General features: G+C 43.0%; 1 long non-coding RNA gene across 1 annotated transcript; it reads left to right on the plus strand.

The window, feature by feature from the left end:
• Window positions 1–1,929: 1,929 nt before the first annotated feature.
• Window positions 1,930–13,280, plus strand: LOC125751069 (uncharacterized). The gene is made up of 2 exons (XR_007400513.1): window positions 1,930–2,059; window positions 12,102–13,280. It is a non-coding gene; the product is annotated as an uncharacterized LOC125751069 (long non-coding RNA).
• Window positions 13,281–14,489: the final 1,209 nt, after the last annotated feature.

Consider the following 14,489-nt stretch of genomic DNA (forward strand, 5'->3'; position numbering starts at 1 on the left):
CCACTGTTAGAAGATTTTCTGAAAGTTCAGCCTGTGATGTTGCTAAATCCATCATGCAGGTCAAGATGGGGTACATGGCTGTTATTTATCCCAAGTGCAACAATGTCTGGGTATGAGGAAAGGATAAAGGTATGTGGGCCCAGGGGTGATACGGAATGATATATACAGCAGGGAGGCCAACTTTGGTTAGCTGGCTGGCGTGAGATTTTCAATTCGAGACAAGTCAGTTACATATATGTGCCAGTTTTATTACCTTGTAAATAATCTCTAGGGTTTGCAATCTACACTGGTTTCTGAAAGTGCGAGTGTCACGCCAGCTGCGTATTTAAACGCATTAATTAGCTTGGTTAAATAAGCAGAAACCAAATCTTTCAATGTCATATAAGCAAAGGGCAGAAATTCATGTCTTTACTGAACTTAATGGGAAGGTGGGCAGGGGGCATTTGGACAATAAGACATTTTTATGCCATATTTCTCAGCTTTAGATTAGTAGATGAAACCAAACTATTAAGTCTTATTACTAATGACAATAATCACAGTAATAACTACAAGGAAGGATGCCATCCAGCTGAACACCTTCAAAATAATGATAATCTATAGAGATAATGACCAACACCGGTAACCAGCACCATCTGTCATTTCTGGCTTGAAAAAAAAAGCTCTCTTAATTGTGGCCAGGGAATATCTACTAGGGATCTTCTGATGACCGGTCTGAAGAAGTAGCAGGTGGGTTTAAATCTGTAGGTCTGTTAGATACCACTTCCATGGTTCTGCTTGCCAGCTAATAACAAGTTATCGCGAGCGGTGGGTCCACAGTATGTCCACTCTCTCGTTCGCACTTTGTCATGTGACCCTATGACCTTTGACCTTTTTTCATTTTTACTCTATAACAGACTCAGATTAGAAAAAACCAACGTACAATTCCTGAAATGATCAATACTTAAGGAAAAGTAGAAGTCCTGTTATTTAAAGACACCTTAAAAAAGCACTCTGCTACAGCAATAAGAGTAAGTTTACTCTGTTCCTTTCTGTCCCTGCACCTAACTATAAGTCTTCGAGTACCTGAAGGACATCTATTCAACATGCAAACTCTACTGTCCACCACCAAGCCACCCACCTTCACAAAAGCAGGTCAGATTTCCAGACCCAATGGCTCTTTATCATAAACGCTTGGTATAAAGGAGCCTCTGGGTGTGAAATACCGCATTTTCCATGTTGTACCTGTCACCGCTTTGCTTCACATATATACTGTAAGTTCTTTGAATGCACTACATGTGGAGACCTGCTTGCCCCGATTCTGCATTGAAGGACAGGGGTCCATGTCAAAAAATTTCACTTGGCTCAGCAAAAACATAAGTGGGGGCCTAGAGTTCAGGAAAAGCCTGATAGACCCAAACGTTTACCCTAGGAGAGGTTAAGCAATGGCCAGCATGTCCTCCATTTTCCTGAGACTGTCCCATATAGGACTCATTTCCACAGGCACCTGCTCCAAAGCTGAATCCCATCCAGAATGCTGTATGTGCGTTAATGTCCTTCACTATTTATAGTTTAGTTTCTAGCTTCCCGGGGCGTGCTGTATGCTGTCTGTAATATCCGAAGCCTGGTTTCCATCTGCTATATGTACATCACTCTGTGTTTCCGTTCAGCCACACCCAGCTCACCACCTCCCACCTTGCTTGATTATTAGCTCACTTGCAACTCATGAACTTGTTTACCTATTTGGGTCTGCTAACACCTTATTTTCAGTCGCTGTTTTAAGTAGTACTGCCTGTTACTCATACTCAGCCTTTGGTACTTTTTTGATCTCACGTATGACCTTTGTCTGATTCATTTGTTGTTTTTCATCGCCTTTGTCTTGGATTAGGTGTGTCCCTGCCGTATATGTCACTCTGTTATGGGAATTTCTGCCATTGTAATTGATGGAGTACAGGTGGGTTTGGAAACTGGCCTTGTGCATCTGCATTCGCATCTTTCCATCAGTTCATTGTCCATTATGCCGTGGAATCCATGTCAGCTGACCGTGAACTTGCGTCACATTGGCCAAGAAGAAAAATACGGGGTAAGAAATAACAGAAAAACTTTTCATGCCCGTTGCTATTATGTGGCTCAAGAAGTGGAAATACTGTAGATCCTTCATGTGGAATAAAAAAACATAATTTAAAGCGTTTCAAAGTATTTAATTATGGCGTTACCTTACCACACCACAGGATAGCTAGAGAACCAGTCACGATCCAACTTTATTGTTTACCAGGTGCTTGCAGAAATTCTGTCTTCTGTTTTGTTATTTTGTGTTGTGATCTTCATACGTGAGTCTGTGAGCAGGAATGTATCCTAACTGTTTTCGCAGATTAGTTCAAATGTTACGTAAGTCTACACAGTAAGTAAGTACACACAGTGTAATTATAGCTGTGCAGAGCATTTCTGGTTTCAGTGGAATGAAACTTGATGGGTGTTGATTTATAGAAGCGGTTTCCGTCTTTTGAGCCGTGTCATGCTTTTCAAAGATTGGTTCTCACATTTCCCAGTCGGCCTGATTTTTAGAGTTTGGGGATAAAAGAAAATACCTCGGCATGATTTAGTTAGCAGGAAAGATATCAGGGATTATGAAATCTTGGAGAATGTTGACTTATGATTTCATTGGATGTGTACTGGATCTACATTAGGGCGAAGACCTTAGACCAATAAACATGTGGACTTCAGCCTAGATGTCGATTTGAATAATTATACACGCATCATGTTGAGTATGCAATTTGTGCTTCAGACACATGGCTGCATGCATCTTATCCAATGATTACATGCAGTATATCAAGAAAATGTTAGTATGCTTAAAAATGTTGACAAGTACCTACTGAATAATTCAATGAGTGTGTTTGTAATGTCTTCATGTACTTAGCATTAAAGTTTTTAGAAAAACTTTTTTGCTTGAAGAGCACAGTACTGTGCAGAGGTTTCAGGCAGTAAAAGACTGTAAGAAAAAAAAAACATTAGACCACATGTAAATTAACATTAACACAATAAAAATAAACAAGAATTTCTTTTGTTCTCCAAAACATTACTGATATCTTGCAGGATGGCTAGATGAACGCCACTTTGGTTCCCAAACCTCTCCCCAGGGGCACCCCAGCCATTCCAAGCACTTGCTAAATTTCACCACCAGCTCAATTAATTGATTTGTCTAATTAGATAAATAACTCAACATGGCATTGAATAGCCAAACAAGGTGTGTTAGTAGTGAAGCCAAAAATAATACTCAGGTATATTGAAGCTGACACACTTTGAAAGTCATTGTATCATATTTTGACACTAAGATGAAGCTCATTTAATCATCAGGTGGCTGCCAAAGACTGTTCAAATACAGACCGTAAAGTTGTGGAGAAATAAACAGTCTTTCACCTTCTTCGTAAATAGACCAAACATAATAATAAAGAAACATAATGCCCCCCCCTCTATTAAAGACACAAGCTTTGATTATGAACTTTTATTTTCTAAACAGTCACTTTTATCAATTTAGAAATCGGGGTCAGCTAGTCCCCGGAGCAGTTGGGTTAAATTGTCCTGCTCATGGACTCAGGGGTGACATCACTCAGCTGGCCATGGGATTCGAACCTGGAATCTTCTGACGCAAAGGCCTTACCTACGGTGTCACAAATTATACATTAATTGCATATTAATTACAGCGACAAGTAATACGCAGACAGCTACAGGAATTACAAACACACGGGCAAAAGGCGGGATAATTCTTACTGCTCCTACCTGGGAAAGGAGAGATATTCTGCTTCTGAAATCCTTTTCTTACAATTAAATTGATCACATTATGCATCGGGCTATCCACCGTCCATAGCTGCTTATTTGTGAGACAGGTAGGTAAGCCTGGAAGCTCCGGACAGTGACCAGGGCACATCCTGGACAGGATGCCCATGACAAGGCCCTAAATACAGCAGGACATTAACGAGCTAGGGAGCGGGCTGCCCAAGCACAGCATTGACCCTCACTGTCCGCATTTACTGCCTTCCTCTTCTCAGTGAGCTCATATATAACCACAGCCAGAATAATGGCAATAAAATAATAAAGTAATCACACCTGGCGGCTTTACACTCACTGCCTGGCACTTTTACTTATAACCTTAAGCACAATGGGTACCTCTTAATTATCTGAGGAGACATATTGTACAGATGCGCCTGTGTTCACTATCCTTCATTTACTTAAGTGTTTCCTCTTTTTTTGGTGGTTCTCAGAACAGGTGATGATTGGATGCATTCTGTAATAAATAATGATAGGCAGCCAGATGAGCAAATCATAGTGAGTATCGCTCTGAGCAGGATGCCAAGTAAGGGAAAAGAATTTGCTGTTCAGAGTTTACAGGAGCTGTAAGGAGGTCGCCTATGCACCCCCCCCCCCCAAAACATTCACACACTTATTGGAGTAGAACGTGGTCATCATCTGTTCATTCTCTTTGTGTCTTTCTTTCTCCTTCTCTAGAACCAGCCTTTCCTGGGAAGCAAACAATCTTCCAAAGAGCTTTTGACAAATTTGACAGTTTAATTAATCAAGAAAATGGCATTTTCGACCACAGATGGTGTTAATGGTTGTGCTTTTTAATTTAAATGTCGAGCGGGTGATGAAAGTACGACTGGCCCACACGTTTTGGTTGTTTCATGTGGAATCATCATCAGGGAGCTTCACCAGAATGGCGTGGTGTCTTGGTCGTGCTTTGGGGAGGCATCCATGAAACGTGACCTCATTACCTTGAGGATGTCATTCACCTGAACCGAAGGCTAGTGGAGCAACACAGCAAACAGATTGAGAAACTGACAAGTTACTAAACCCAAACCTGGCGTAATATCTAAGTCGGTTAACCTTCTGGTACCTTGTTTTTCAGAACGATGTGATTCTACTTCCTATCTTTTATCTAGGTCAGGCTTTGCATGTTCAGCTAGATCCATCCACCTTATTACTGGTCACAACCTTCCCCTATCAAATTCAACTTTTCCAAGAATCACGGTCTTTTCAATGAGTTTCAATCTTCTCATAATATGCCCAAAACAAAATAAGCTTCTTTCTGGTCATTTGTGCTTCAAGTAAAAGTTCAGACTTGAATTTATTAAGCGGTGATTATGTTAATATATTAATGAAACTGATTCTTCTTTAGGGGGCGGCATGGTGGTGCAGTGATTAGCACTGTTACCTCACACCTCTGGGACCCGGGTTCGAATCTCCACCTGGGTTACATGTGTGTGGAGTTTGCAGGTTCTCCCCATGTCATCGTGGGGTTTCCTCCAGGTACTCCGGTTTCCCCCCACAGTCCAAAAACATGCTGAGGCTAATTGGAGTTGCTAAATTGCCCGTAGGAGTGGATGTGCGAGTGACTGGTGTGTGAGTGTGCCCTGCGATGGGCTGGCCCCCCATACTGGGTTGTTCCCTGCATCGTGCCCATTGCTTCCGGGATAGGCTCTGGACCCCCTGTGACCCAGTAGGATAAGTGGTTTGGAAAATGGATGGATGGATTCTTGTTTATGCTGAAGGCCATAGCACCTTGAATACGCCTGAGCTCATGCAATCTTGGAAGCCAAGCAAGGCTGGCCCTTGCTAGCACATGGATGGGAGGCCACCTTGGAACACCAGGTGTTATTTTGGGAGGGGGATGTTTGGCTCAGCAGGCTATGCCTCACTGCCTGTGATCAGAAGGTCGCCAGTTTGAGCTCTGGCCTTGGCAGACTTGACGAAAGTCAGATGTTTGCGGACCCTTGAGTAGGGCCCAGGACCAGCTCCCTGGGTGCCACAAAGTGGCTGTTCCCTTGCTGTGATCTCCAAGCTTGCCTTCACCTGAATGGGGAGGGAGATTTTCCCCATAGGGATTAATAAAGTGTTACTATTCAGATTCATAGTAAAATATGTCTCTACTAAGCACTGCATCTCAATTGAGCAGAAACGTATTATGGTAATCATTGGCTTGGAAACTGTTACTTCTGCCTCAGACGCAAAGTTTATGTATACAGAAAAGTAGTTTAGGTATAACTTATGCAAAAAGAGTGATTGTGACTGGTTGGTGGCTTCTAGAAAAGCATAACGTTCATGATAAGCAGACATGATAAGCAGGCAGTTTCGGGAGATTGATATTCACCGGATGCTGACACCATGGATTCGTACTCAATAGGTGTTTAGAAATTTGAGTTGAAAGCAGCTTTTTCTCAGTCTCATTTGACACTAAAAAATATTTGGCCTCCAGGGAAAATAATGGAAAATCTGGCTGATATGTCAAGAAATATTCAGCTTGGGCTGGGTCACGTTTCAAAGACGAAAACATCCGCCTTCGTACTGCAGTTTTAGTAAGTCAAACATAAAACCTGTTACAGTTCATTTCAGGCACTACTTAAACACTCCACCCATCCCATGGGAGTCGTGTAACCGAATAAAAAATTACTCATTGGATCTTCTATTGAAAATGAATATGCAAGGAATGTTGTAAAGATTGGAATTTTAATAAAAACCTTCAATAACAAAATCTTATTGATATTTGGCAAGATGAACTGATCCAGTAGAATCTGTTGAGTGTATCTTTGGTTTACGGTTGGCGGGGGGGGGGGGGGGGGGGGGGGGGGGCAGTTGTATTTATATTTTTATTACTTTTGATGGGAAAAACCTCTTTGCCGAGTTTCTGTGTGTAGGGATAGCTGCTAAGATATTGAGTCAAGTTTTGTGGGATTGTTTTAATGAATGAAGCGTGGTCAGTCCGATCAATAATGACGAGAACAGAGAGAGAATAACTCAAAACAGAATTACTCAGAATGGAAAAAATGAAATGAAAGGGACTGAAAGGACTGAGGAGCATGCATGGTGGGTGAGTTTGTCTGTGATACTTCAGAGATCAGACAGCAACTTGAGAATCTGTCGAGACCCATGCGATCTCAGTGAGAGAACCCGCCAATACCGACAGGTGGAGAGAAAGAGTTGTACCATTCTGATGTCTTGGAGTATAACAGGGACAGTGTGCAACACCTAAGAAGGATTCCAAAGCAAAGAGCAGTTGTGCCCACACAGTGTTACGGTATGTGGCATTGATGTATTCACCATTTACCAGCAGGAATATTTACTTCTAAAGGACAAATCGCTCAAAGGAGGATGGTTGAAAAAAAAAAATAACGTAGCAGGCACTGTTGCCATGAAACTGCAATTCCCAGCATGCTCAGTGAAACGGTTTGACTGAAAGAGGTGTACAGACACTCCTGCATATTCTTAGCATAATGGCAGTTTTCTTTATTCTTTCTTCAACTTACAGGAAATTCCCATGTCAAAACTGGCGTTTAACTATTCACTTGAGAACTTATTTTAAGACCTTCTGTCACGCTACGCGGTCGGGCAAAGCGGCGATCATGCGGGCAAGCAGGCAGGAACGGGCAGACAAGCCGTAATCAGGGCAAACACAGGGTTTATTCTGGGACGAGGGCACGAACATCGACTGTCATCAATGACAGATAAGGAAAACTGGGGAGACCAGGACTTAAATACACAAGACTGATTGAAAGCAAACGGACACAGCTGGGTACGATCCGGGAAACACACGTGGGTAAGCAGGGGGCGTGGTACACAGGAGGAGCGGACGAGCCGGGCATGACAGCTGCCACAGGCATTTCTTGATACATTTACTCGAAATCTAAATCACAGCGTCTCTGATCCAATCAATGACTTTTTATTTTTGGGAGCTTCCTAAACAGGATGTCAAACAACAGGTTTTCTGTAGTACAGTTAATACAACCATCAAAGTCACATAATAATAATAATAATAATAATAATAATAATAATAATAATAATACATTTTGGGTGGCATGGTGGTGCAGTGGTTAGCACTGCTGCCTCACACCTCTGGGACCCGGGTTCGAATCTCCACCTGGGTCACATGTGTGTGGAGTTTGCATGTTCTCCCCATGTCATCGTGGGGTTTCCTCCGGGTACTCCGGTTTCCCCCCACAGTCCAAAACCATGCTGAGGCTAATTGGACTTGCTAAGTTGCCTGTAGGAATGCATGTGAGAGTGACTGGTGTGTGAGTGTGCCCTGCGATGGGCTGGCCCCCCATCCTGGGTTGTTCCCAGCCTCGTGCCCATTGCTTCCGGGATAGGCTCCGGACCTGGATGGATGGATAATAATACATTTTATTTATTGCGCATTTTACATTTTCTGAGAAAATCTCTAAATGCTACAAAACCTCACCAATCTAAAAATGTAAAAAGCTATGAAGCTAAAAAAATGAGGTTGATACAATCTGCTGAAAAATAAGGTTTTTTTAAAAAAAACTGTAGTACGGTGATTGAGGTAGTAGATTGAAGTAGATTGAGGTGCCCTCAGAGTATTAGAAAGGGAATTTCCATAGGTGAGGCGCAACAGCACAGAAGGCCCTATTGCCCATCGTGCTGAGTTTAGTTCTGGGGGGATGGAGGCGATTTAATTTTGAATAGCGGACGGGTCGTGTTGTGGTTTGAGTTGTTACCAGTAAAGAGGAACATTTCCATAAATGCACTGGTGGGTGAGGAGAGAGATCATATTCCTGAACTCTCATCTGGATCCTACCAGCAGAGTTCTGGATGTACTGCAGGCTCAGAAGACTCTTACTAGGAATCCCAAAGAGGAGGAGTGTGTCGCTGAGATGAAGGCATGGACCAGCTTTTCTGCATCAGGGAGGATGAGGGTAGAGCGAAGCTTATCAATATTTTTGAGGTGGACAAACAAGGTCTTGCAGAGGTGCTTAATGTGGTCATCAAAAGTGAGAAGTATATCCAATCTTACACCATGATTGTTGACTGATGAGGAGAGGGGAATATTGTATCCAGAGAAGGCAATGCTGGTTGTGGATGATGACTGAATCTGATGGGGTGTTCCTACTAGGATTGCCTCGGTCTTGGAGCTGTTCAGCTGAAGGAAGTTTTGTTCCATCTCCTCCGGACAGTTGGTTAGTGCAGATGGTGAAGATGCAGAAATAATGCTGTTACTGAGGATCTCATGCTGAACATCCAGGATCATATGCTGTCCAGATGTGACCGGAAGGTTCTGATAAAAAAAAAAAACAAAAAAAAAAACATAGGAACAAAATAATAGCAAATCCGAAGATTTGGGAAATAAAACAGAATGTGTGTGACATCACAATTTACAGACAAAACTTCAAAAGCAACCCAGCAAAATGGAACAAGGCTGGATTAACCGGACCCCAGATGTCCAGAGTGCAAAATTGTGAAAGTTTACCAAGGAGTAGTTCCTCAGAATGGTTTTCATCTGAAATGACCATTTTATGTTTTTAATATTTGGTGAAAAGGCCTGTTAAAAAAACCTGTAATACCATCATGTTTTATTTTGTTTCATGTTTAAAGTCATTAGATCAAGTCAGTATGATTGTGAAACTGATTCATTTGTTCTGAGTTAAGATGCCTGTTTAAAAAAAATCATGGCATGAGATTAAGCCACCGGCTGGTGCACTGAGCCCTGTAATTAGTTTCCTGTAATTAGTTAGATCAATAAAGACGTTCACTGCAATTTTTCACTTTTCACAATGCAGTGACATGAAGTGAAGGGATTTAATTAATGTTCCAATTTGATGGAAAACAATTTCATGAAGCCCCCCCCCCCCCCCCACAGGCTCCCAAATTGCCAGGGACCCATTGTTCCTGGGCCTCTTGTGTATTTATGTCTTTCAAAATAAGAGTCCTTCTCAGGACTTTTATGTAATAATTGCACCAACAGGGGCTTCCTCTTTGCACTGAGGAATGTTTGTGAGTGGAGAAAGCAGAGCTGTGAGTGAAGGTGGTCCTGAAAGTGGCCGGCTAGCCATCTCTCGGCCACATACAGTCGAGTAAGAGAAGCCCATCTTGGCTGCAGGTCAGCGGAGCCCAGTGCCATCTGGACAACCATTTAATGGCCTGGCAGCTGGCTACTTCGTTATTCTTTATCCCCCCCCCCCCCCCCCCCGCAATGTCCTGAATTCTGCACGCGTGTCGGCAGATCTATTTCGGTCCAGAGGATTCCTGAAAGACAACAGTGATGCAGAAATGCAGCTTCTCGAGGTTTCTGTCCTACTTTTCCCCCATTAGGGTGAGTCATTACCGTGACAAACGCGTCGGGTGCTTGCCAGCGTGACAAAGCTCCGTGTATCTCAGCCGATTCGTCGCAGCACAGCCCGGAAACAACGTTCCCCTCAGCAGAGGGAAAAGAAACAGGCATCGTTCGGGGGGAAAAAAAAGAATGAAAAAAGAGTTTCCTCTGGCTACCTGATGGGGAATGAGAGACGGTCCGCTATTTTCGGGTCCGTGAGTAAGACGCATTGTTCCGTTCGCACTTTACCGGTGAAAATTCAAGTCATTCGGATGAGGGATGATGTGGGGAAAGAAACCGAAGAGCTTAAACTCCTGCAGGAAGAGCAGGAGTTTAGGCATCGAATGAAATTCTACCTGATTCTGTATGCTGCAAACCTCTGTATGCATAGCAAGCCAAAGTGAAAGAGAGTTCAAGAACACTAGCAGCTGAACACTACTGTATGAATTGCGTGAAATGTGCAGTACATTCGTATTCCATCACTGCTCATCCAGATGGGGGTCTCAGTACGTCTATTCCAGGACAAACGGGGCATAAGGATTGGGACACTGAGCGGGATGCCAGCCAGTCTTAGAGCTCGCACTCATGCACTATGAGTAGCTTAGAATTTCTTTAGACTGTGCAGGAAAAGTAGCACTTTTAGCAGTTTAATATGCCTACACAGTAACATTTTTATGCTTAATAAAATTCTGGACACAACCAATGGGATTAATCAATGTGATCCTGTCCTGTCAGTGGTGTTGGTTCAGTACAACAGACCTTACAGTAAAATCACAAGGCATGGGCATTTCTTAAGTCATCAATTGTTTCTGTAAGTGCATCAATTGTTCAGCCAGTCTGCAGACGGTCAGTCTACACCAGGGGCCAGGGGAGGTCCTCAATCTACACGTGGTCTCACAGGATAGACTCAACAGACAAACATCACTTCCTGTTTCTGTGGGCCACCCATAATTACCAGGAAATATGAAGCTGACTGGTCACAACCTAGAAGAGGTACAGCAATGAAAATGTTGAGTTGATGCTACACAACCTGCTTCCCCAGATCCGAATCCACCTGACTTTTTCTCAGAAGATATGTTTCCATTTGCTCCAGGTGTTTCATGGAGTGACCTACCCGCATGTCTCTCTGCTACCAGGTCATTAATGGCTATCCATCACATGAAACACACATGCTAACTTATTTGAAAGTCAAAGTCAAATTTTCTTTTAGACGTCTTCTGGCTATAAGCAAGTCTTTTGTCTTGACCATTTAATATTGTTAGAAATTAGCTCCTCTTTATTCCAACACCAACCATGCCGGACAGAAACCATCTAGCCATCAGGGCCAGTGTCCACTTGACCCTGTCTTGTGTCTCGTTCCTTTTTTGGCCAACAGGTGGTGCTGGTCATCCAGTTTCCCCCTGTCCTGTAGCCCTTCATCCCCTATTGTGTTTTGGTGGTCTCAGAGCTGCTGCCTAGCTCAATGAGTTGAACAAATAACTCAGAGACTGAACCTCTCCAGTCATGAAATCAAGGCTGGCCAGCCTCCCCTCTTATTTAATATTTATTAATTTCCTGTTTTCCTCACCTGTTATTGTTTTTGCTTTGTGTCCTTGTTTACCCTGATCACACCTTGTTTAATTTTGTTCTGCTTATGTTTATGTTCCAAGTATTTCCTGACATTGTTAACCCTTCGGGTTTGTTAAGGTTTCCTAGTTTCTGCCTTTGTTTAATTCTAATTCATTACACTTGTTTCTTATTGCCCTGTGTCTGTACTGATTGGTTGATTTTGTCATGGTCCACACCTACCCCTTGTTAGCCCTTGTTATCTCTGTTATCTGTGCCTGCAATCACTCTGTCCATCACTCATTTGTTGTTATTATTAGTTGTAGCTGTGTAGCTTTACATTTGTATGGTACATGTAATCTATTGCAGTTCAGTGATTTGTAGTAGTTCCTGTGTTTGTAGCTGCACTTTCCCTGTGTCCCTGCTTCTGTGCTCCCAGTGTTACGTTCTGTTTATTAATAATCCCTTTTTCATGGAGCAGCTCTCCGGATCGTTCTTCCCTGTGCCATGCCTCATCGCGACACCAGCAGGCGAAGCCAATAGAAATGCATCAGCATTAGTGTTGAACTTCTTGAAAAATCTTGGATCTTCAGCATGGGTGCCATGAACAACTTTCAACCAGAAGACATTGATGAGGAAAATCAAGTTAGACTTTCGTTTCAGTGAACTGAAATGGTTTTCCATAAATTGAGTTAACAAACCATGGTTTTAGACCAGCTTCTAAATTGCGGGTGCCCTCTGCCTTGTCTCCAAGCAATGTTTGATTGAGGTGCCTTCTCTGCTTTCCCCGTAGTTGCTTGCAGACCCGTGTATGCTGACTCCAATCTCCAGTCAGGCCTCACCTGCTACATGGAGCAATTTGACTTGAGGAGCATCATATAGGTAGCTACCAGGCTCCTGTCTACACGGCTGTAGCTGTCGATTTTAATCCACTTGTATCAGCCACAGACGCCCCTGACCCATGGATTTCCAGACGTCACTAGACACCACTACCAGTATTATGAAGCACTGTGCATATCCAGTCTCATGGCTTATTCTTACAGTCCGTGCTATAATGAGGATTATGGAAATTTCTAAACTCCTCCGTACTTTCAAGCCTGGGAAATGGACGTATGTGTGTAGGAGGAACATCGAGGGAAGGGACTAGTATATACACCTAACTGACAAGTTGAAATCTGCATATTGCTGATGCATAAAAATTCTTCCACTGCAATCACTTCTCTCAAATTGATTTCTTAGAATCTGTGTTGTTATCAAAATATAATGTCCACACAGAGGGTGGATAATTAACCAAACATGGATTGTTTTGCTGCACGTGTTTTGTGTGTCCGTGCTTAGCTGGGCTCGTTGACCTGGAAAAGGTTCATGTTGTCGAAGCTACACGCTTTAGAAACAGCTGTGTGTACGAGTTGGTTTTTATCGTATGTTTATTTTAATTTATTGCTGATCCGTCATATGGAACTTGGATGTGATGTGTAGGAAATAGCATATCAGGGCAAAAACTAATTAGAAAATAATCAATTGAAAAATAAAAACAGAGGAACCTGCACGGATTCAAGCAAGATCTTCAGTAAAATATCACAGAGGTGACCAAACGTGCTAGATCTTCTCAATTTTGCTAAGAAAATTTGTCATAGTGTTTCAAGTGGAAGTTTAGGGGCTGCGTGTTAAAGGGTCACCTAAATAGGCGAAACTTTGGGACTAAAGAACAATAACACAAAAATTATCATGCAATTATGTGCCAGAAAGATCTTGTCTAAAACATAGTAAAAACAGAGCAATACCTTGCGCAATGTGTTTCCTCATTTTCCACAGAAAATCAGTGCACTTTGAGTGTTTGCATATATAGGTTAACAAAACAGTTCCTCAAGGTCAGTAAACCAGGGAGACTAAAAGCTTGGGATGTGTGACGTCCACTAACAGAGGTCACTGTTGGACGTTTTAAAAAGGCACGAAGACAAGCATGACAAAACACGATGAGCTGGATGATCGCTTACTGTGAAGCAGCGACGGGTGCGTGTCACTGGTTTCTAATCACTCTGCAAAGGCTGTGTCTGTATAGCCCAGTGTTTCTCAAAGCAGTACTCGAGGACCCCCAGATCGTGCATGTTTTTGCTCCCTCCCTGAGAGTTGAGAGGGAGCAAAAATGTGGACCTTTTCACATGCAGCCCCAAAAGGACTGGTTTGAGAAACATCGGTATAGCCAACCAGTGACACGCTTTACTTGTATTTGTTCAGAGGACACATCACATGTTTGTCCAGCTGAGGGAGACAAAGGCCCTTTTTGGAATCAGAATGGATGTGTAAAGGTCACCTTATGCATCCATCCATTACACTACATTTTACATCTGTTTAGCACAGGGGGTGGAAAACCCAGATCCTGGATTGCTGGTATCCAGCAGGTTTTCCATTATACCTGGTCTCTGATAACCGCACCTGATCTCAGACAGATCATAACTCATCAGGTAGGATGGAAAACCTGGTGGCTACCAGCACTCCAGGAGCCGGGTTGTGTATCCCAGGTTTAGCAGATGCTTTTATCCAATATGATGTCAATTTCGGGCAGCAGGATCAGCCAGGGCCTGGGAGTTAAGGGCCTTGCTCAAGGGCCGCGTAGTGAAAACCCTTCTGCGAACACGGGATTTGAACCTGCGACCTTCTGATCACGACCATAGTTTTAACCTTCATCTGTTTTCCACAACCACATGCCCACTGTAAAGTTAGGGGTGACCATGGAGCTGATTTGAGGAAGGACATGTCACCAGACAGTTGGATCTCGGAATGGGACGTGAATCTGTTTGCAAGGCAGACACACACACACAAGGTGAAATTCAAACCCATAACCTTGAGGGTGTGAGGTAACTGTGAC

The sequence above is a fragment of the Brienomyrus brachyistius genome, chromosome 10 (assembly GCF_023856365.1).
Source record: "Brienomyrus brachyistius isolate T26 chromosome 10, BBRACH_0.4, whole genome shotgun sequence".
NCBI classification, from domain to species: domain Eukaryota; kingdom Metazoa; phylum Chordata; class Actinopteri; order Osteoglossiformes; family Mormyridae; genus Brienomyrus; species Brienomyrus brachyistius.